At 39.5% G+C, this 25,615-nt stretch overlaps 1 protein-coding gene across 24 annotated transcripts in view; it reads right to left on the bottom strand.

Moving 5' to 3' along the window:
• LOC307031165 (adhesion G protein-coupled receptor L3) overlaps nucleotides 1-13,662 on the bottom strand; it is a 183,693-nt gene extending 170,031 nt beyond the window's left edge. For 14 of the 24 annotated variants that reach the window (XM_079668006.1, XM_079668016.1, XM_079668004.1 and 11 more), the window contains exon 1: nucleotides 13,134-13,661. The gene's annotated coding sequence lies outside the window, so the exon portion shown is untranslated. Of the gene's footprint in view, nucleotides 1-13,133 lie in introns of all 24 variants that reach the window. The other 10 variants (XM_079668007.1, XM_079667996.1, XM_079668013.1 and 7 more) reach the window with 1 other exon arrangement.
• Between the last annotated feature and the right edge of the window lie 11,953 nt (nucleotides 13,663-25,615).

Below are 25,615 nucleotides of genomic sequence, written 5' to 3'. Positions count from 1 at the left end.
GGGGGGCTCTGGAGTGTCTCAGCACCCAAGGCGCCAAGGACATGGCCTGACAGGTGTGTGTGGAGGACCCAGTGGTCTGCAGCAAGCAGCACAATGTGCCCATTCAGGCCTGGAAGGAGACAAGCGAGATATCGCAGGACCCCTGTGAGGAGGGGGCAGTCAGCTGGGGGCACGTCAACCTTTCAGTGTGACTACAAAGAAAGACACAACTATAACTGCATCAGCACAGTATTGGGCTGTGACCCCATGCTGCACAGACGTCTACTGCTGTGACAGATTGAGGTTGTCTGCAGATTTTACTTCTGAAAGACAACTTGGATATAGAGGCTACACATTTGGTTTAATGGATGTATAGGGCTTATTAGGCGAATAACATTTTGTAAAATATATAAGTAAATATCCCACACTTTAGACGCTAAGTGTCTAAATGATACTACTACTGTAGATGTCATTAAGCCCAACATTAGCCACCCTTAGCTTAGCGGCGGTGACGCGAAGTCATGTGACCATGCTGTAGTTTCTTTATAGCCCAATGTTAGCTTTTTACTTAAAATAAATATAAAGTGTTGTTCATATGGGGAGATGATCCCGCTGCACAAAACGTGTAATTACCATAAACATTTGTTTGCCACAGAGATTGTCTGCAATAATCCTAAATCCAAAGGAGAAATCCCATTGGATTTGAAAGGAAACCAATGCGGCCTGTCAACCCTACAATGACAAAGTCTGCTATTTAAGAACTATTAAAGAAGGAGAAAGAACATTTGCCCCTTTTATAAAATAAAGAAATAAAGACCAATGGCTAATGATTCTGATTCTCCATTTACAAGAGAGAAATATGCTCATTCCCAGTTACTAAATAATAGTTTCAAATATAGCTGCAAGAATACCACACACACACACACACACACACACACACACACACACACACACACACACACACACACACACACACACACACACACACACACACACACACACACACACACACACACACACACACACACACACACACACACACACACACACACACACACACACACACACACACACACACACACACACACACACACACACACACACACACACACACACACACACACACACACACACACACACACACACACACACACACACACACACAGCAAATCACTGCGATACACAAGCTAAAAGCTAATGGCATGATGTGACAGAAATGGCCACTGTCTGGAAGAATTACATGGCTGTGTGCTCCATACGTCCTTAACGCACATCTGACAAGAGCTCTAAAACACACACAATGCCACCGGCTCTGCTATCCATGCAGAAAATTGGACAGCCATCCTTCAGCTCCGACATAAATCTGTGGGGTAGCACCACGCATCGCAGAGCAATATAGTATAGACAGAACCTCTGCTGAAACAGAAAAGTAATTGAATAGAGGATGAATATAGAAAGGGCAGGGATGAGAAAAGAAGGAAAACATGTAATGTGAATTTGATGTTCGGAAATAGAATGCTTTCAGGAAATAGAGATGGAAGAAACTGCTGGACATTGTGAAATAATCTGGAAAAATGTAAATGTTTTCTGCCCTTGGTGGTTGTAGCTTTTCTGTTAGGATTCTTTCGCTATAAAGATAACCTAACCTACATACGTCTGTGCCACATACTGCACACAGGAGGCCTCTCTGAGGCAGCGACCTCTGAATCCCGAGGCTATCTGCCCACTAAATCACATTTGTGGAGTCATATTAAACACGTCGCCTAGAGGGGAGTAAAAGCTCTGCAAAAGAATGATAGGCACCTTTCTATCACTGTGAGCCTGCACTACATTATTTTATGTTAGTGGCCGAGGTGAAGGCATGTGGCTGCTTTAATGTTGCAATATAGGCTGTGAAAATGTGTTCAATTCTTCCTGAACACAGAGAGAGATTGCCATCAGGTCACCAGCAATGAGCATATGTGATTGAAGTGAATGAATAGTTGGAGAAAGAAAAACTAGCATTGCTGATGCAAGGCCACACAATGTCACGAAGAAGAAGCATTTGAAAAATTAAGAAATTAAAATATTTCAAGATTCACATTAGTCAAATAATCTGACATTTCTACCCAAGACCGGATCTCATGCCTGTATCTCACAGGTCTTTTATTTCTAATAGAGTATTTCAACACTTCAGTATTTTCTACTAGTACTTTGTCCACCTCTCTTCTCCAGTATATGCTGTTGCTGCTGTACAGAACAAAGTATGGATGACCTTTATGCTTCACTCTTAAAGCACCTCAAATCCCACTTCCAAGTCACCAGAAATGTCAATCTGAACTGGGAACTGCAATGCAAGTGTAAAAGGGTGACTGCGGCTATGAAAGAGGGAATAAAAGATGGGGTGGGGGTGGGAGAAGAAACCAGAAACAATCATACTGGTGAGCAGCAGTGTGCTGTGGTTACCAGTGCTCGATGTTCAGCTGAAACAGGAGCTGCATACTAATGGAGTGGGATCTTTGAAGCAGCTACAACAAGAGCAGAGACATTGGCACACATTCATCCCAATGTCCATATTAGAGAATCCAGAGCTCACAATGCAGGTGTTGTTCCAACATTTAGGGTAACTACAGCAACACGATAATGTTGCTTTCTACAAAGGAGTGTTTTGCAGACTAGTACAATATTGATGTTCTTTGGTTGGTTAAACACCTTATTCCCTTATTGTTGCAGTGTTCTTTTGCCCCAGTTTCCCTATTGTAATTGGATATATTATCAGACGTTTTATGTGTAATTCCAATTTCTTGTCCAACTACAGTCCATAGTATTAGGAATAAATCTATCCAGTCACATACATGCAATGTGATTGCTATTTAATAATTAGAATTGGTCTAATTGTTCTTGCCATAGCCAAATTATTAAGCTGTTTAAGCATTTTACAGAAAAAGTCCAATATTGATGTTCTTGTATTTGTTTCATGCCTATTTCCATTGTGTTTTAGTTTTCTTATTGTAGGTAAACATGGCTCCTGAATATGGCATGATTTCCTAAAGTAGTTAAAGCAATCCCTCCTAGGTTTTTTATCTGATATGGTTAGGCATGTTGAATTTGTTAGGTCATCGAGGAATCATGTCGGGGAAAGTAATATTTCAGTTTGACTGGCCGTAATAATTCCTTCCAGCCATCCAGTGGAGGTAACAGTATACCGGGCCACTAAATGGCAAACGTATCCACAAGCCTCAGAGGCTAAATATGGTGACAGTCCGTATATTTTCTGGTTTCTGTTACCTGGGTCACGCATAGGTTGGGAATACGTTTTTAAAGAGTGAGGTTGGGAGGTCGTGAGATGGGTTCAGCATATTTTGCATGCCATCAAAATTGTATAAGGGTAATGGGTACCACAACAAACTGGCGGTGCATGTTAAATGACACAAGTGGACAGATGGCAGCAGGAGTGGGGTTTCTTATGCATGACGAATTGTCGCATCTGCTGGTGCGACTTTGCAAAGCACGCAGCCAGAGGAAGTTCTCAAGGAAAATAGGGGGAAGCGTCATCTGAAAACAAGCAAACAAAAGCCAGGCTGTCATCTTTTCATGGTCTGCAGGAATCCTGCCGGGACCTTAGGGCAGTGAAGGTGACAGTCACTCTCCTGATACCCAGGTGAGGGGACATTCTGCCAAAATAAAGGCTTAAGATCCCTGGAGTAGGCAGAAATCCCTAGGGGAGAGCTCAAAGGCTCCGTCTACAACCACACCTTGTCGACCAGGTTACAAAAAAACACGCCAAAGGGTGGCCAAAGTTTGTCAGATGTCCAAACAGATCACAGAAACCATCAAAACTCCATCAAGGTAAAGGGCCTATGTGGCCTCTTTCCAGAGTTGCTTTCTTATTCAATGGAATTTCCTAATTAGATGAGGAGGTTGGTTTGATGTACATGCTCTCATTATACTAAAAAGAAAGCAGGGCCTTTGCATGGAGCCCCCCCTTTGTTTTCCTGCAGTGCAGCGATCAAGGAGGTTACAATTGTCTCTCCCTCTCTCCAGTGCATCTATGTACCCGGAGGAAAATCGATGCACAAAAAGCACTTCATCCCCGGTCAGTTTCATCCTTTACTGCCAGTATAATTAAAAGTGGCTACGACCGACTTTCAAATCCAAAAGTCCCCGTCAGATGGAGGCAGTGTACTCAGAGTCAAGAGGGCTAAATTGAGGGGAAAAGGTTTCTCTAGGGTCTGTTATTGTATAGAAGGAAAGGTTATTATTAACTACTGGATGAGCATGAGCATTTTTTTTGCAGGGATAGATGATGCACAGCAGGAAAAAAACAAACAAAGGGAAAAGATAAAAGGTACTTCATTGAAGATTCCAGGAGGTTTTAACCCCAACTGGGAAGTTATCACATTTAGCACAAAAACCAAACCAAAATGCCTTCTATAAAAGTGCTCCATACCATTGTGTATCCATGTTTACCAAGGCAACACAAAGAGTATAAATATCTTGCAATCGCCAGCTGAGAGACAGACATTAAACATTACCTGTGTGTCATGGCTGCCTCCCAGCCAATGGACCAATTATTTCTGCTTTGCTGAAATTGTGAAGGCCTCTCCAGCTGTGTTGGACACAAAGCTGGCTTAGGGAGGCTTACTCGTGACCAAAAACATAAACAAGATTACAGAAGCCTAACCTTTCACAAAGTGACAACAAAACTAAATGGACTTTTGGTCTGAAGCCGCCAGTAGTGGTGGGATTCTGTCATTTCTACTGCTTTGGGAGAGAATAGACTGATAGGAAAGGCTGGAACAAAGCAATCTTTTTTTGTCAATACCAATCGATAATGGGTTGGTCATTAGCAAAAACTGAATAGGAGAAAAAGAAAACAATCCCTTAAGAAAGAGAAAACGTAAGCATAGGTGTAATGAAATTGGATTACAAATGGCTGCTTTAACTGCAGCATTCCACTGATGACTTCCAAGGCAATAACTACACCTTCCCTATTAATCATTATGGGCAGGAATCCCATAAAGGGCGGACCCTCGCTGACCTTAGAGCGCTCATTGTCTGGTGGCATGCAGCAGCTTCATATGGGGCTAGCATGCTACTGTGCTAAGCTAAAGCTCAGTGAGGCTGACTTTTAGCTGCATTTATTATGTATGAGAGAGTAAAAGGGGTCCATGAGAAGATTATAAAAGCTTAACATTTTGATGAGATTAATCTAACTATCAATCTTTGCATGAATATACTAGTGAAGCAATTATAATGTGGCGGTCGAACAAATATCTCTATGAAAAGCATCCTCGGAGCTGGTTTAAAAAAACATTTATTGGACACAGAATTATCCATGCACCATTCACCATAAAAACATTTATATCATGAGCATGTCAAGTGCACTGGGGAAGGAAGAGGGGGGATATTAAAGCAGAAGCACTGTGGAGAGCAGTAAGAGAGGGGCGGATCTGACGTCTCCACTCCCACTGTCTGTCAGTCTGTCTGCAGCATGATGTATGGATCTTATATGGCACCGCTCACCCAGCAGAACTACTCAATACTGTGACACAGAGGGAGGCTGCAGCGAGACAATGGGAGACGGTGACCCTTGTTATGGAATGACAAAACTCCATGAGAGTGAGGAGAAAGTAATGGGGCTTAAAGGGGGAGAGCGATGAATCATTCAATATCACACAGTAAACAAACACTGAAAAAATAACCTTTTAAATCCATCTGCAGCTATACAGTATGTGTTGGTTAAAAATCCAACACTATTTTAATATTATCAACATTTATCAGACTTTATTGTAATATAAATATCATTATTACTTTGTGTGTCAATAAAATGTCCAACAATAATGAAAGATGTTTATCCTATCCTCGAAGTCCATGCTGATGTCTTTAAATGTCACCTTTTTCAATCCTTAACACAAAGATATTCACTTTAATATGATGTAAAACAGAGAAAAGGTTCATATTTGAGCTAAAACTGCCTTTTTTGGCTTTTTTACAATGGGAAATACTTGACAATAACTATTCTGTAGATCTACGTATCATTTAATTGTATTTTTATTATAAAATATGATCTAAAAAAACGATATTTGAGGTATTAAAAAAAACATAATGTGAAACACACATTCATATGTCAACATCCCGTTGTAGTGTTACTTGACACAGATTTTGACTCTAAAGCATATTTCTGCTTGCAATCATTAGCCAAAATAAACACACACTCGCTGTCAGCACCTCAAGGTGTGTTTGGCATTAACCGGAGGAGGGAGGTCTCCGAACAACAGCTGGAGTTTTCAGTCCTTCAGAACATAGGAAAGCTCGATGCAGCCCTTGAACCAAGGTGACGTCCATACGTGGGCAGACAAGAGGAAGAGGCCCCCCCGTTTTCCAGCTCCATGCTGAGGGGGGGCAGAGGGGGGTTGGGCTCCAGCTCTGTTATCTGCTGCTTATTATTTGGCTGAATGAGCTGCAGTGGGGCTCACGGGGCTCTCTCCTGACATAATGACTGATTACAGTCTTGTGGCTCCCCTCTACGAAATCCTACAGTTGCCACCATTGCGGCTCAGCATCACAGACAGCCCCAATATACGAGTGGATAGTGGGGGGGGGGTGTTTCCAGTACCCAGTCCTCCAGCTGAGTGACTGACAGCACACCTGGTTCATCAGGTAGCTTGTTAGCGACTGCTTCTTCAAGTGGAAAACTTAGATATTTCTTTTGGAAGAAATGTGCCTGAATAACGATCCACATATCTGAATACGCCCTTGAATGCAAAGAAGCCATTTGCCACTTCTCCTCCCTGCAGAAACGTGATACATACTAATGCATACAGACAGTAAGCCCATTAGGAGTAATACATGTCACATGAACCATCCATAATGCACTGCTTTATGACGCCACCATGCATCCTGCATAAGAGAAACAGATGCATGGTGCGACAGCAGGATAAAAACAGAAAAGGCTCCGTCTATAGCTCCAACAACAGAAGTCATTCTGTCAGCACTTTCCAAACGCCAGCTCTCATGCAGTCAATTAAGTTCAAGGTGAGACAGAAATGTTTTGTCATTTAAACGGTTTTGCTCCACTGGGGCGGAGCATCAATTCAGTCATCTCCACTCCGGAGGTGACAAAGGGCTGGCAGCGGAGTTTAAATGTGACACTGGGTACACATTTCTGATGCCATTATACCAACCTGACGTGAGGCAGGGTAGTAAGTGTGCAGAATGTAAAGATTTAAAATGCACTGTGCAGGAGGTCATACAGATGGGAACCAAAGAGGGGCTCCTCCCGAGGAGAACGAGCAGTCGTCCCTGCCAGATCCACCCCCCACTCACACAAGCCTAAATCCAATCACATGCTATCGATTAGGAAAATCAATCTGGTCACAAGCTCAGAGGGAGATGCTGAAATGCTCAATACATTTTGAAGTCAGAAATGGAATTAGACTTTTACAGGCTCAAATAATGCACCCTGGTTTAGTGCATGCTAAAACTATGCATTCCTCTTATTAAGAAAAAGTATCCTTTATTATGGAGCCATGCAACAGTGTGAAAATACTGTAACTATCCCCCCTTCTACCATCTACATGTTATCAACTGAATCAAGAACTGGTGTTTTAATCTAAAAGGTTAAGCAGGATATTGTCATTTCTTGAAGGCATTCATACTTTGTGTCACAAGCTCTTTTCAAGTGGAAGGATGAAAGTATGGCAGAAAAAAAACAATGTTGTCATGGATTGTTTTATCCAAAACTAAATCTAAAGTGTTATAAGTAACACTTTTAAATCACATGTCTCCCAGGGGCCCATTGTGTCCCACACATATTTTAAAAGGTTGTATAATTTTAACGAAAACCAAATCATGAATTCTGCAGCTGATATTTGCAGAAACAGCAGCCTGTGAACAAGATTCCTATCTTCATTCCTCTTCTCTGGCCTATTAGTGGTCAGATCAGGAGGTCCCAATAGTTTAGGGAGGCGTAAATACTAACCGTCATTTCCATTCATTTGTATGCAGCTGCAGGTGCACTACCTCATTATGTATTCAAGCCCAAACCTGCCTCCCAAACAGGCCATAAATTAACTTCTTTTAGGGCTTCGGCCTCGGAGAAGCATTGCATCTTTGTTTGAATCCTCTTCACTGGTCCAAAGTTCACAAGGCGGAAAAAAAAACACTCAAACAAAGGGAAAAGCAATCAATATTGTTGCAAAGAAACTTGACTGTAAGATGCACATAAGACAAATGCAGGAGATTTTACCGAGTAGTAAAGAGGTTGATATAGTGCGGCTGTATCAGGCTGTGTCATTTTCATAGCTGTTGGATTCCTTTTAACACCAGCAACAGCGTCGTAAGAGCGGCTTGGATTGCTTTAAATGCCAAGTTGACATTTTTGGGTCCATATCTGCACTCCAGCCTATAAAGAATCCTTTTTACTCTTACGCATTATTTTTCCATGGGCTACTTTATCTGTATTGGGGCTAGGGTTAACAATATTATACAACAAACTGCTTTGTTTTGGGATACAGATGCATGTCAAGTTCACTGGACACACATGTTGAAGGGCAAACCCTCTTTAGTACAAGGATGGTATCTCAGTCTCCATTCATAAAATTAATACACATCTGCACAAGCTACTTAATGCTTTACGCTCCCCTCGGCGTGAGAGCTTTGTCTCTCTGCCTGCAGAACTTGTCGAGTGCTAAAATGTGTCTGCTAAGTGTTTGACCCCCCTGGGGACAACTTAAACTCATCGTATGTGTCAAATTAGGGTGGAGGGGTGGCTTTAAGGAAATAAAAACTGCAGTGTGAAGCATGAAAATGTTGCACTGGTCATGTTCACGTCTACACTTGAGCTGGATGATGAAAACCGCCTTGAAGCGCTTTATAAAATGAAATGCATATTCACAATGAAGTGAAGTGGAATTCAAGAAGTGAATGCAAAAGTACAAAATGGCATTCTAGCATCACTTGACTTAAGGTTAACCAACCTTCTACTTGAATACAAAGAAGCGTCCTTGCCTTCATTTCCTCCAGTATTTATTGTCAGGATTGACCATGACCTCGCCCTATCAACACACCCTCACTGAAGTGGTATAACATCTAAGTGATGTGAAGTTCATAAGTGCATCACCAACCCTTCCTTTATCATGCTATTCACTTGTTGGGGTAGGATTCAGCCACCATATTGTTTGCATCTGATAATCCCGTCATCACGTCGGTAAATAAAATATGTGCTGGTGAAAAATATATGATTTGATTTACCAAATATATATAAAGATCTCCAGAGACACTTTTATTCTCAAGTTTTTTGCAGGGTTTAGATGAAGAACAAAAAACATAGCTTTTAAGGAAAATGCTTTGCATGAACCTGAACGGATATAAATAGTATGTAACAACATGTGCTATGCCTTTAGCAACTTATGATATGTTTGATATGATAGTTATCTTCTGTTTTCTCTGATTTGTATGCGTAAATGCTCCCAAACAGTGGGCTTACTCCTCACAGAGCCATACAGAATCAAGAAACGTATCATCTGTTCCTCCCATCATGCACCATCTGAAGTCTCCACTGTAAGCTCCACTTCCTGAAGGGATTGTGAAAGCTCGAGTCAAACCCTTTGTGCAGAGCTCTTTATGAGAGTGGACAGCTAAAGTGTCGAGGGGCGCAGACCTTGAGGACCTCTCCTCGGCCATGTGCTTTCTCTGCTTTTGGATTTTCTTCATGTGACATTCCTGCCAGAGAAAGGGCCCCATCAGAGTGACCTGTCTCCTCCTAACAGCAGGATAACTCTGCTCTGAGGGACCTTAGAAAAACCAGAGGGCCCTTCTGAAGCTGTAGGTGAGACAGGGCCTGCAGGAATGTTAATACAGTACAGTAAGTGGCTGGCAGAAAGCTTTTTTTGGCACATGACTAACGTATTATGTTTTAAAACAGAAGAAATAGCATATGCATTGCATACAAGCTTTCTGATATGTATGGGGTTCAACTGGAGATAGAACCATCCTTTTTATCTAAAAATCAAAGACCAAAGATATCCATGAAAACATGAAGCTTCATCTGTGAAGGTGTTTCTGTAATACATGTCAGCATCCGCCCGGATTCAACCGCAAAACAAATTTTAAAATCCATCATTTAGAAAATCTTCCTTAATTCCCTACTTACAAGGAACTCGTGAAACATTGCTTATCATAAATAAAGCAAAAAACAAGTGTAATCTCGTGATGTGCATGGAAAATGCAACAGTTTTCCATGTAAAGGATATATGAATGACTAAACCATAGCTCCATATGCTATGGTGTGTGGTTTATTGCTCCATTGTGGTTAATAAATAACCATCAGGAAGACAAAACGGAGTAAAAGAAATGTGTAAATAACGTGAGGGCGCATACTGCAGTTATCAAGGTTTCTATTGGTCCACGGTATGAAGTAAAGGCTGATCATAGTTGTAACTTCTGAATATTCTCTTGAAGATTAAAAATGTGGTCTTTAAAATGAAAGAAATTGGGCAAAATTGGAAAATGTTTAAATGTTTTGTCTCTTCAAAGGTCCAAATTAATCGAAAAATATTCAGGAAACATTTGAGAGGTTGGGAGTTGTCAAGTAATTTAGTCTTGGTATCGTTTAATCAGTGTTTGAGGTCTACTGAATACATGTGGTTTCACTGGATGTAACTCAACTTTGCTATCTGCCTAAAAAGTTTTTGTAATCTGTGACTTTACAGAATCTTTCTGACCTTCATGAATACATATCCACAAACAATTTCCCATCATTTCCATGGTCACAACCAACCCACAGCCTCAAAAAAAGAAAGAGATGATTGTAAATTCACTGCGACAAAATACGAATGTCAAATTTGAAAGAGTATGCACAGTATGACCTTGAGCACTTCATTCAACGTATGCCAGATCGACACAGACAAAGCAGCGAGATGAAAACATGAAAAGCTTTTCATTCACTCAGCCCAGGGTCGATTAATAATTGTGCATAGTGGGACTCAGAAGGTCTCACTAAAAGAGAAATTCAGGTTCTTTACAGTTGATAGGCCTTGGGAATAAAAAGGGACATTTAATCTCAAAACATAAATCATCCAATTTACCACATCTACTTTACAATTAAAGCACAAAAGATGAGGAGAATAGACAGAAAACGTGTGAGCGAGTGAATATTTTTGGGATAGAGTTTGGTTATCCAAACTGAAGCAAAAGAAAAAAACCCTCCCTGAACATAATGAGCCATGAAGCTGCACCCCTCATAAAGCTAACCTAATGAAGAAATGGAGCCTCCATTCATACAGCAACGACAAATTGGATTTCATCCTGGCTTGCAAACGTATCCAAAAAAAGCAAAAATCAAATCAAATAAATGGAACTGCCAATGCAAATCAGTGCACTAGCTGTCGCAGAGAGAGGGATCATCCAATAACAAAATTAAGATGAAGCATGCTTCCCAATGAGGGCAACAAACGGTATTGGTGTAAAGGTAAATCAACAGGAAGAAATATGTGATACACAGCATGTTGTACTTGCAGAATGAGTCACTTTGCAGACAAAATACGAGCTGGATAACTTTCCTATAAAAGGCCTGCGATGAATGAATTATTTTAAGTGTTTAATGTCAAGGGTTTCAATATTTTTTCAGTGAATGAAAAATATATATATTGTCAAGTGATGAGAAAAACCATACCATTTACTGGGATCTGAGGACATGGCGAAAACAATAGATCTAGCATGCACATTTTTATTTCTATCACTATCTCAATGTGTTACTTTACCCGAGATAAGCGATTGAATTAATGCTCTCATGTTCAGCTCACTGTCTCCCTACAATGGACTGCAGCACAACAGCTTCAAGGGAACAATTATTCTATTTTCAAACAGCGCCGCGTCCTATCAGGCATCACAGCAGATGTCAAGTTCAACTGCTGTTATATTAAATATAACCCAGATTATATTCCACCAGGAGCAGCACTTATTTATGTGAACATACTGGAAACATGTTGACATAACCGTTCAGTCAGGAAGCATCAAACGTCCCCTTGTGTTTCAAATCGTGCTTTTTTCTGTTTTGTGTGTGTGTGTGTTTTTGTAGGTGTGGGTGTTTGTGATGATGCAGATTATATGTCAAATGGTACTGCATTCCAGGACATCTAATTGTCAAAACCATCAATATAGTTTATGATATTCTGAAATAGGGGGAAATACATTACACAAAAGAAGCCAAACACATGTCAAAAACCCATGACAAATTCTTCAGAGTTCTTGAAAATGGAAAAAATAATGGACCATGTTCTAAATATTAAGTATAGGGCATGATTTTGCAGCGCTGAGGAAACTTCTCCTCAGATTCAGTGAGGCTGTGCGACCTTTCCCTCTTTGATTTAGATGTTAAAAGACAGTGTGCTGTCCTCACATCAAAGCCTACTGCAGCCCTGCTCCTCTCTCAGACACAGGACAGCATGTCTCCCTCAGCAGGGCTTCATTCACTATTCCCTCTTTTCATACAGTGCGTGTACATTAAATAGTGATATTTGTTGTGCAGCGTTCACAAAGCCAACAGTCACACTTTGGAAAAGGGGGATATATAGCCAATAACTTCAACATTTTATAGCAACACAGTCAAACCATCAGGAAAAATGCAGATGCTCACACCACTGCATCCATCCTCACACTCCTACACATTTTGAACAACAGGAGCAGGCCTGCACTGGTTCACCTCTGATGTATGCATCAGTCCTGAGCTTCTGTCCACACACGATGGAGGCCTATGTTCAATGTAAACTGTCCACAATTCAAATGCAAGACTTTAAAATGCTACAACTTCATTCATAGGCATGCATCCAATATGCAACTTATTTGCAAAGACATTTGTTTGGAGCTCCATGTGAGGGTAAAACAACTGCTCAACATTTCCCATACATCAGATCACAATCAATCATTCAGAAAGGGTTAATTAGTCCAACAGGACATTTACATGTTCATATTGGCTATCAATATGTCGTGCGTTGATCTGCGCTGATTACACCTGAACGCATCGATGGCCAGTTAAAGTAATAAAGAGTGAAGCGCAAGCACATCCACAGTATCTGCTGCAGGGATTCATTGTTGTCGCCCGGAGCTCAATTTGAACATTATTTTGGATGTGCGCACAAACGGAGACGTGCATTTAGTGAAGTCGCACTTACCGCGGGGTTAGAGAGGACTGCTGAACAGCAGGGCTGGCTCACGTCCTTCCATTCAAAGTGTTAGTGATCATTTCTCTCCAAACTGTCTCTCAGGCGGTGGGTAGCGTCCTTACGCGCGGTGTGAGGAAGGGCTTGATGAAACGGGTTTCGGAGAGAACAACGAATCCAAACAGTTCCCCCCAGCAGATGCGTTCAATATCCCGGGGTAAACAGCCTCGGCCCACAATCCGATTCTCGGTGATGTCGCGGAGAGACAGCAGCTTCCTCGTGTTTTATCCACGCGCCTGTCCCTTACATCCCTTTATGGCACAAGCCGTCCTTCGGTGCGGGGGCTACATCACGTCCCATGAAGCTAAAACGCAAAATACCAGCAGCCCTGTCCTCTCTCGCTAACAGAAAAAGAGTATCCAGGAGAGGAAATCTGGAGGGAGAAGCTCCGCAGGGGGAAGATCTGAGTTGTTTGGGTCCAAACACTGAGCTCCCTGCGCCTCTGACTAACCAAATGTGCGCACTGGCTGGGAGTGAGTGTGTGTGGAGACCAGAGAAAGGTGAGAGGAAAAACTCGGATGGGGATTGCCGCTCTCCACGAATACTCGGGCTCCACCTAGCAGCAAACAGGAGATAGCATGCTCTCCACCTACAGGATGTGTAGCCTCAGGCTGCAAACCAGACCCATGTTATATTAGATTCTGTCTGTGTGCCTGTGGTTGCAATATTAATGCCAAATCCACCCTGCCTGTCTCTCAGAAGACTCGCGAAAATGCAAGAACTGTCCATCAACAGCTCAATAAAGGAAGTTTCTAGAATCTAGGTGATACCAAATAACGCACTCTGTTTAGGTGTGGCTGAAGCAATGCCACACATGTTTGCAGGTATAATATGGTGCATGACCAAACTGTCCTCAAATGAAGAGTTCATGGTGCTGTTGGTTCTTGCTGGAAGCTTGTTTTTCATACCGATACATTTGCTGGAGGCTCAATCTTCTTATTGTACAAGAGTGCCTGACTTTATATATAAAATACTAGTAAGAAATGGGCTAAAACTAAATGTTTGCCCAAATTTGAACTCAACCTCTCCAGCTGGACCATGCAGCCTCTTAATCATCCATTAGCAAATGAATCACTCATAACCCTAATTACAATCAAACAATAATCAGAAATTCTCCCACTAATGTGCATGTGAACACAGACCTGCTGAAGCTAATGTTCCTCTCTGAGAAACACCTTGAACTGCTAATGAGAAATACCTGGCTGCCTGCCTGTGAAAAGATGCAGTGTTATCTCTGCCTGGCACGGTATCCTATGCAGTCCGATGCAAATGGATTTATGCAGGTAGAGCTCTGACCGAGGCTGCTGCCATTACACCGGCAGCTTCAAAGCGACTCCTGAACACACCGCTGCTATCTCAAAAACATCAAATATACAAGAAGCACGCAATAACTGTCTCTGCATTAGAGGTAACATGAATATTCCAGCAGTGCTGGAGATGCAGATGCCTACAGACTGAGAGGATTCTCCTCAGATTCTGATCATCTCTTTTATCTCCTGAATAGCACACTCCTCATGATAACAGTGTAAAAAGCTTGGCGCTTCCTCCATTATGATGGAAAAGCATTTCAAAAACATGGAAATGAGGGCAAGTTATATGTGGTTTGACTGCAGAGAAAGGTAGAAAATCATGAAAGTGATATGGAAACATCCCTGAACTGCTGCATGAATATATATTTTCAAATTTTAAAAGAATGGGAGCTAAAGCTCCAAAAATATTTGTATTCAATAATATTAGGAAATCCTGCTCAAAGTTGTTTAACAAAGACAATCTCTGATCAGACAACAGTTTAATGCAATGAATAGCTTACTGTGAGAACATGTCATATTTGATGTGTATAAAAGATCCCCATTAGGAGCATTAAAAATACATTTTATTCTATTATTGTCACAGTGGGCATGCTCCTCACTTCATGCTAATGCTAAACTAACGGTCCTCAGGACGGAGATAATGTTACTGCTGTCAGATGAAAAGCTTTCATTTCTAATAAAGTATCCTTCCAGGGATTTAATAAAACACATTCATTTTCACATGCCTCTTCTGAACTGCAGAATTAGAACGGGTTCAATTTCGGAGGTGAAGTGTTTTAACGAGATCAAATTTAAACACCCACACAACGCGCTTGTCATGATTAACATTTTCATATTATTAAACATCACCGCAATTACTCTTATTCAGGGAACAGAGTCAAAACATGCTTTCCCAATCTGAACCAGTATTTTTACATTTAGAGTTGATCGCTTGACTACTTGTATGGGGTGGATACATTTTTTTTATTAAAGAACAAAAACAGAAGTTAGAACACCTGGCAAGAATGGTTCAATCATAAGAAGAAATGTTCTGTTATTACAACAATCCACAAGGGATCAATTGCCAACTGTGATGCTTTTCATTCAGAATCACAGCTGGTTCACTGATCATTCAAATAAGTAAACTTGAGTGGCAAAAGAAACAATCAATCCCAAAATATGCGTACAAGGACATTACACATTGTATGTTGTATTAAAAAAGTTAGAGTAGAATGTATTTTGGATTACAAACTCATTTTTCCCGTGGAGCGAAATGAGAAAGTAACATCTTAGAGAGGACCTATTCTGCTTTGTTTAGGTTTTCTCTCCTGTGATGGGTTCTGTATGTTGTTGGTGAAAAGAGAACAATTGAATGTTAAAGCAAAATGGTTATTCTGCACAGTGAGTACTTTTAGTCTGTGTACCCAAGTATTCTATTGATACTTTTGTGCTTTCACTTAAGTTATATTTTGATTTCCAAACAGTAGCAGAGTATTTCAGTACTTTTAATGGTACTTCTACTTAAATACTTTTCCTTGTAAACAGCAACATTTCAGCTCATGGCAACATGTTTTAGTGTGTTTGTAACATGCTAATGCTAGCCTTCAAGCTGTTGAAATTATTTTTGATGGTGTTTATATTTAAGTATGCCACAAGCTAACATTATAAAATGAAAAAAGTTCAGAAGAAGAGTGTGAAAATGTAGCGAACAGTCATTTTTATAATGTCACACTAATTTCAATCCTTGTAAACAGCGACGTTTCCGCTCACAGCAACATTTGTAATTGTTAGCGTATCGTGCTAATGCTAAACCTCCAGCTGCCAAAAATGGATTCACTAAATACAGAGAGTTAAGCACCTGAGACAGAGTCATAATTGAACGCTGTAAAGTGATGCACGGCTCCATAAAACTTCTGCACAGCGACTCACATGCTGCTGGAAGGAACTCCTGCCAAATATAAAGCTGTTGAAGGAAATTAAGGCTTATGGGGACAGTTGTTGTGCAAAGTGAATCCAATAATGAAGAAGCCATTTTCCCTGTTTATCCACGCTAGCATGCCGAGGAATTATCTTCTCCAGTGCTGACACTTACACATGCAGCCGAGCTTAAAGTGCCCAGACACCTAGGAGCTCTTCTGCAGCTGTTTGTGTGTGTGTGTGCTTATGGAGAAGTGATATTAGTACTAATGGAACAACAATGACAACATTTGCAAGGTGCTCGGTAAAAGGTTAGAAGACATTTCTACGTTATGGTGAAATAAAACGTCCCCCCCCTGTTCAAGTTACAGCTGTTCTTGACCCCAAAGCCCCCTGCAAGACACACTCACACACACTTTGATCCCCTGTCTGATAGCTTCTGTAACAACACACACACTCCCTGCTGCCTTTGTTCCTCACACACCAGAGATGTAATTGTAACACTGACACTAGACATCTTTGTCAGGTAAGCCTGTATTGTATTTGACTACTGCTATCTATCTTCTTCTACCTTGGATGTGTACTTATTTTATTTTTATTTTGTTAATGTTGCATGTCTTTTTATTTGGTAGCGTTTTATTTTCGTCTTCATCTATTCCGTCCCTTTGCTGTAACAATGTAAATGTTCCGTCTGCTCAAAACATAGCAGACATAATGCCAAGATGAAGTATATCTTAATGCAACACTCACCATTTGACTGTTGGTGAGTCATTGCCCATTTTTCCATCAGCCCATCCTGGCTTTGTTGCCCTTGTGCCGCGACTAAAATTAAATCAATTCCAAGGAGGCCGTTTCCCTGCCAAGCCGCAGCAAAAAGATTCATCTTATTGGCAACATTAGCAGGACGAATCAGAAGAAATAAATGTATATGTTATGTGCAGGACACTTACACAGACTTAATTCTGATTTGGCTGCTTGACACTTACAAAATGAAGCCTCATAACCAAATGTAAAGCTGTTTTTAGGTTTCCCTTCCCTGTAGTGTGTTATATAGCTTTTTGTGCAAATGCTTAAATGCCAAAGTTCCCTCCAGAGGGACACATCTTGTGATTTGAGTTCTGATAAGAAAATGCCGATATGGACCCATTCTGTAGGTGTTTCTTGAGAAGTGGGCTGTATTTAACTTCCGAGCTTCACGCACATGACCACCCACAGTCAGTAGGCACGACACGCTGCCTACTTCCAGCATTACATCAGCTGTGATAAACTATCAACACCTCCGTCCTCCGTCTCTTTCACCCACTGCGGACTTAACTCAACGAAGGAGCGTTCCAAATGTTAGCAAAAAGAAAACAGGGTCAACTCAACCCCACATTTAAGAAAGCACACCCAGCAAACATGAACTGATGCTGATGATATTAAAATCAGTTGACAGAATATATAACTAACTAAAATGTCTCAAAACAACAATTAAAGCTTGTCACTAGTGAATTACAATTGCTCTGTGTGTGTTTGCATTTTTCTTTTTTAGGATCAAGGATAACTAAGAGATATTGACTTGTGTCCTAATGTGTCCAAATGAACAGTGGTATTATGATTTTGGACACAAACTAAAAATAAATATATAGTATAATAAAGTATAATTCAATAGTGAAATCAATGGCTTTCTCTACTGGAGGAGTGTGAGCAGTGAGTGTGTGTTGCACACACTCCTACCGTCATGGAGGCAGAGGTGTGTGCGTGGGAAACGGAAAATATATTATAACAGCTCTACACTTTTAAATTGTGTTTACTATTTAACTTTATTAACTTGGGTTAGCAGCATAGCTCTGAAGCTTTGTGTTATGTTTATTTGCACATCAATTATCTAAGATGATGTTAAATACCAAATAATATACCAATAAGATAAGTCTGTTTCTTTGGAAATCATTTATTTCCCACTTGTATGTTATAAGTTGATCTTTTTTTTGCATGATATCTTTTTCCAGCTACTTCCGATCGTAATTCGTATTATAATGAATTACTCCAACTAAAACCACATGTTTTGTTTTGCTGGGATATAATAAAATAAAACTGATTAACAGTTACACAATTTGATTCAGAAAATCCTTAAAACAGTTAAGTGTTAGTTTTTTTTTAAGTGTGTCTGTTTGCATGTGTGCAAATGTGTCAAATGTATCTTTAACCTAACAAAATATAGTACATTAATAAACATACACCCATAGTCAGTGTCTCTGTGAGCTGCATTATATTTATGTTTGACCTTTGCTGTATTTAAACCCCCACATGACTAAAAGATATCTGCAAGAGAAACACAGCAGCTCACACACACTGACAAAGGCAGAGACTAAAGCTTTGTGCTAAAAAAAACGGTTCATATCCAGTGATTCAACACTTTCTAAAAGTTATACTCAGTTTTTTTTTTGCAAAACTTGCAGAATTTGCACTTGTTACAAAATGTATTTTTGAAAGTTTATTTTAACTGCTGGTTCTGCTTCTTATGTTATTTAAAGGTAAGTTTGGGAGAGAAGAGATCAAGCATTGAACAGATACACAGAACGGCCCTTTTTTTTACTCCCATTTCAAAGTTTCATTGATTTCACACATTCTGCTTCGAACAGAGATCACTGGGTGTAGAGTCAACTGTGCTGCTGCTGTTTCTAAGAGGTTATCCCAACCGTTGTTTGCCAATACAAAGACTGTAAGGTAGCTAGTAGAAGCAGATAACACACATTGATTATGTTTAGAGAGTCTGACGAGCAGAGGAAATAACTACCATCAAATATTGGGATGCAATCAGGGACAGGAAGTCAATAATTCACTTTTTGAAGCTTGAAATTAGTCAATTCAGAGAACAAAACTTGTGTTTCCCTAATTGCTCTGGCTGCGGTTATGAAAGGCATGAATCAAGATGTTGGGAAATTTTGTTATTCGTTTTCTTGCTATAAAAATATAGGGGTCATTCCAGAATTGGAGGACAATTTAGACACCAACGTTTTTGAAAAATGAACCTTTTATTTTATAATGTTTTTTATGTATTTAGGAAAAACAGATAATAAACCATCAAAAAAAGTGATTTGCCCAGCTAAGGCTGTAAGGCATCAAATGTATATTTTCCAATGAAGAATTACCCCTGTTACTCTAATTATAGTAACAGGGTTGAAAGTAACAGGGTTGAAAATCAATGCTAATTTGAACTTTAACCTCAGGAATTATTGCTAGATGTAGCATGTAATGCTATTTCAAGGCAAGGACAAACTTGGATATCTAATGAAAGAAAGATAACTTTGAAATTAATATGCTTTATTCTGATAATATGAGTAACAGGGTTGAGTGGGTCAGAGTGCCACACTCTTTTAAGACTGGAAAGATTGTACAAATATGAAAAATAAAAGACAGGACTTACTTTTGGTCTACCCATGGCACTAGCACATGGCTTGCTGATGTCCTTTCAACTGTGTCATCTGATTTACAGTTTTTTCACTTCCTCTGCCAATCTAAAAAGGTTTGGGTAACAGGGTTGAACCATGTGAACGCATGTTGAGGGACACACCTTCTGTGCAAAATTACTGTTATTTAAAATATGTTTATGATTTAACAAATTGATTTTACCATTACAAGAGACATATACGGTATCAACAGAATAATACCGAAAACAATTAAATAAAAATGCCATTTTATGTTCGAGAGCTATTTGATCATTTAAATAACATTTTGAAACCACTTTTTCGACAACTTTATATACTTTTGTCTCAAGACAAATAGGCTTTAACACAACAAGTGCATGTTTTAGCTTTTTGGGCATGGATTATTAGATTTTTTATATGGGGGACATGAAATGTCCTCGAACAGTGAGGAGGTGAAAGAAAAAGGCAATTAGCTTCGTTCAGCATATAGACTGCATGAGAGTTCTCTAAAGTTAATAAAGTATTCCACCGGACCCTATAAAACTCACTAAAACGGTGCATCTCATTCTTTTTTAACTGTGGATGCATGACCAACAATTAAAAAAACATTTGTAGCATAGTGTGAAGTGAGGACACTGCACAGTAGTATTGAGGATATATAAAAAAGAAGAACTTAATATGATACACATGATGTCACCTTGCTGTACAAAGCTAGGCATCTCTTGTACACTTAAGTATGCTGATTTAGCATTTTGACTTATGAAATAATGGGCAACTTTCTTCTTTAAATACAGGAATAACTTAATGGAATGCCAAGTCACAGAAGCCAAGAGTCGAATGTAAGCTAGGCTACCTATAGTATGTAGCAACAGAGCTAGCGACTATTGTTAGCATTCTGTAGCTTTTAGCAGAAACATATTCCCCTCAGGAGAACAAACATTAAATGAAAGTGAATATTTACTTACATTAAGGCGAGTAGACTCCAAACATGCCAATAGTATTCCAATGATGTGTGTTTTAACTAAAACACGTATTTATCGTTTCAAAAAAGACGTTTCTGCAGGAGACAGTTTTGACAGTCAGGCACAGGTGTCACAGATAAAAACTAATGAGGTCCCAATCATTTGTTAATTCACACCTGTGCTTTTGCTACTGTAAGTCACAGTTATTTAATTTGATTGTGAACTCAATGGCCACTTTGACACCTGTGTTGAAGTGTTCAATTGTACTTACACAGGAATAGATGTAACAGCTTTAAAACCTGGAAAAGCAAAGGTAAATACAGGACTCTTATGTACATAATATATAATATAATACAAACATAACAATACTAACAATACAAGTCATTATATCATAATAATAATAATAATAATAATAATAATAGTTATTATTATTATTATTAGAATAACAAAGACATCAAAACTGAGCAAATAAAGGTTAATACAGGACTGTTAAGTACAAAAGTATTTGGAGAACCGTGTATAATCTATAAGGGGAGCAGGGTTTTTTTTGTGAAATATTGTAGCCCTTAAGACTCTGATATGGCTATGTCTTCATAAATGTATGAATTTGAAGTGAACCTGATGGATAGCTGATCCAATAAGACTATCATTAATCAAATGTATTGCAAGAAAACTCTTCACATAGACTGCATGAATGCACTTTCATGTATTGTCTCCTTAACAGTTAATTCCCCTGGTTGTCTGAATTCTGCAACATGTAACACCACATGAAGATCAGACAACATCTGCAGAGACACTTTCTCTCCACCCTGTCACACACATGGCAGAGCAGCCACTTCCTCTGCAATTAAAAGCATTTCACAAACACAACATTATTTATCACGGTGACAGGTACTCTTTACATTTCAAGTTTGAATCAAACAGATGCAGACCGTGCAAAAGTCCCTTTACTGTAACTCTAGCAGGCAGCCCCAACTTATTCCTAATAATTACAAGAGCTGTGTTGTCATCTAGTTACAGAAACATATAATTAAAGCAAAACACTTGACACTTATTTCTACAACTTTAATGCAAAAAGACATTCTGAAAATGCATAATTATAGCTGGATTCCTTTTAAGGGCTAACCTTATTATTATTATTATCAAGAAAACACAACAGCATCATTAGCTGAGGTGCCATTTATCAGCTGCCCTTAAGAGGAATATGTTTCTGCAAATCATGCTTGCTAAAACTAACAAGTAGCAATTGAAAACTTAGCATAAAATGGCTGCAGGTGTTTGCACAAATATTGGACAGATTGACACGAAATTATGCACATACTTTCATGTAACCCTCTGGATGAATTGCAATAATTCATCTCCTAAAGACATCTTTAGGTCAACCTTTGAATACTCTCCGAACCCCCAACATTCCCTTTAGTTTTGTTGCTAGTTATTAAATATGCTAACAAACTAAACCAAGAATATGAAACCTGCAAAAAAATGATTTTGGCTCTTAAAACTAAAGACGGATGGCAGCAGGAAGTGATCAACCTTCTTGTTTTGTATGAAGAATTATGGAGTTTTTATGTTCTCATTATTATATGAAGATATAAGGATTTAAAATAAGATTAGTACAGATCAATACAAATAAAAGATCATGAGCAAGGGGCTTATGCCACCGCCAGCTGCCATCTGTGTTTGTCTGAGAGAAAGCAATTTAGGAAACAGGTTACTCATATTTTCTGTTTATTTCCCAGCTCACTGACTATGTTCATGTGCAGATTGAGAGAAAAGTCTTTCAGGCTGTGTCTTGAAAAAAACATTAAGTTTAGTTAAATGACCTGCGGTGGTTTTCAAAGTCTGGCGTGCAATTTATCTTTGACAAAAACAGATGCAGTAGCTGTGTGACTAGAATGTTATCGTCACTGCAGTCTCACATGATCAGACAATGAATAGAGGAGAAACTGTGTTAAGGAAATTTACCAAAAGTGACTTATTCTTCCTCTGCGGTGACCAATTTGAAGAATGAGTATGCATTTCATTCATCAGATGTTTTTTTTTCTTCCAGGGACTATCGTCTCTGTTGCACAGCTCACCTGCTGTGACTGAGGGTGCATTATAAAGCTCTATATTCAGCAGTCCAGCTATTAAGCTCTTTCATTGAATGCAACCTGCATCTTTTAACCCTTGTGTTGTTTTCCAAAGCTTTTATCGTTCATTGGGGTTCGCGGGTCAATTTTGACCCATGATGTATTTCAGTCCAAAACACACAAAAGAAATTACTATCATCCAATATTGTTTTAACTACATCATAGCTAACTTATTATGCATTCATAACCGTACAATCCTATTGTAATTTTATTTTATGGCCCCAAAACACATTACACCATGTGTGTTCAGGTTAGTGTACATATTCTTTGAGAAAGGTGGAGTTCCCGTGGGGGGAAGGGGGCCAGAGGGATGGGAGACCAGGTGCATGTTGCGAAAAATTATTGTTACAGTGGATGAAATGGTCAAAATCAGTTTTGTAGTGTTTTTATAGCTGTTGTGGAGGATATCATCCTTGTTCCGATACAAAAAAATTAGAGCATAGTTATTATATAATTTGAACTTGAAACGGGTCACGGGAGACCCGAACACAACGTAAGGGTTAAATAGGTAATGTATGTTATGGAAATGTGCGGTGAAGATGTACATTTGTGCGTAATAAGCTACCATTGCAGGTGAACTATTAACAACCTTAAGCGAACTACTGTATATCACAGCTGCCAATTGTCATACATTGACACAGATGAACCCCTACAACACTACCTACATGGTATCTATTTATTGCACAGTCAAAGTCTGAAAGGCACAAATGCATTAAAATGATGACCACGTTTTAAATTGTTATCATGTTAATTATTGAGGGAAGCTGTCAAGAAAATGCATCTTCCATAACAATAAGGAACATAGTCAAATATTCCTTTTAATAGTGTACCTTTGCTATACATGACTTTGGACAAATGTTTGACTTGTTTAAGCCCTGCATCAAAGATAGATACCAGAAAAAACGTAAGGTTACGGTTGAGTGGATATCACAGAATGAGTACGATTGATTTGATTTTCATGCTTGGATTGGCACGACATTTGGTGTTCACATTTAGCTCCCAATAGGCAGAAGATGATTGATTTTGGTGACCCTGTGACGTCTCTTTAGACGCAACACTCACAGCCAACACCGACCCTCACAGTCTCAAAAATCATTGAGGGAAGATGCTAGAGTGGCGTTAAAATTCCTCATCTGCACATTCACATTCCCAACAGGAACTATTGACTAGCTATGTGACCTTTGCTCTACAACATTATGATGCCAAACTTTATATGTTCAATCATTTGACCCTGAAAAAAGCCGTCACAAAGCTAGGATTATCTTTAGTGCATCTTCATGATTCTGGTTTTCAAGCTACTTAATGTATTGTTACATCCAGAGGTTTTGATTTAGCTTCTGTATATATATTATATTGTATTTTGGAGCGGATCCAACAACAACACGGCTTGTTTTTGCTCACATTGAGAGAAAGGCATCTGGCCTTGGTGTCGGTCTGCATGCTCACAGTGCCCTTAACGTTGTTTCGTTATTCCGGTCTATTGTATGAAAACTATTTATCATGAAGTCTGACTCTTTCTGTGAATCCTCTCACATCTTTTGGAATGTTATAGTTGCAAAGTCTATTTATATGTGGATGGATTTATTGGCAATAAATCAGCAGGCAGACAATGCCAGCTTCCCCTTTCTTTCAATCGTTGAATTTGAGATTTCTTCAGGGAATTTCTTTATTGCACCATATCACTGCATATACCTAGCTGCTGTCCAATAAAAGTATGGTATCAGAACAGGGAGCTCCTTCAAATAAAATCGGTGGTTTTCAGGCAGTGATGTCATTTTCATAGCATAGATGGTAGTCATTTTATTGCAAACTCATTGTGACCTTGTCAAAGAGTACATTTGCTATCTATCAGCACCGCTGTTTCTAATATCATTAATCAGGACAGCATGACATTAAGATGTGCTATGCTTTTCTAAATGGTGCTGTGCCTTTGTTAATGTTATCAGTTACACCTGTAAACATGTCCCCCTCACCTAACAGGTTTTATTTACCACAAAAAACACCAATTAACCTATTCAGTTTCAGCTATAAATACGCTGAATCGGCCAATCTTAAAAGGTTAACGAGATGAACTAACGGCATTAAGCTGGAGCCATAAATAGTAGCTTAAACTCCTGTAAGTATCCTAAACATTCCAATTCAGTTGTTGTCACGAAGCAGTCTCAAACAATGGGTATTGCTGCAGCCGTGACAGGCAGGAATAATATACAAAACGCTGAAGCTGCCTTGCAATGAGATGTTTTCTTATTCTTTCAATCTTTTCTTCTTTTTCAGCATTTGGCAGAATCAGACCTCCCACGTAAAAGTGGCTTATTGTCAAAGTGAGAGGGAAGTTATCGGGTGGATAAGAGGGAGGTAGAAGTGAAGATATATACGGTGATATATGGGGATTAAACAGCTTTCACTCCTGTTGAAATTAAATCTTACTTACTGACATCTCGCTTCCTGCTCTCCTCTGGGCCACGATCCATGAAAAGTCCTGCAGTCGGGGTCAGAGTGCAGATCTACAGTGCTTCTCTGTCCCCTACAATGAAAGGAAAAACAATGCAATTAAAATCAGAGCATTGCTATTTTGGTGCTGTCACAACTGAGTCATGCAACAGCTTCTCTCCCAGTAGGCATTTCATACATTTCACTCGAAAAACAGCTCATATCGAATTTGATAAGCATGGCACATTGCCGCCTGAAAGGGAGAGAGTGCATAATCCTGTAAACAGGACACAGATG

Source organism: Notothenia rossii (genome assembly GCF_949606895.1).
Source record: "Notothenia rossii genome assembly, chromosome: 3".
NCBI classification, from domain to species: Eukaryota; Metazoa; Chordata; class Actinopteri; order Perciformes; family Nototheniidae; genus Notothenia; species Notothenia rossii.
The sequence above is the reverse complement of the archived record's forward strand: the minus strand, read 5'-3'. Positions and strand labels throughout refer to the sequence as shown.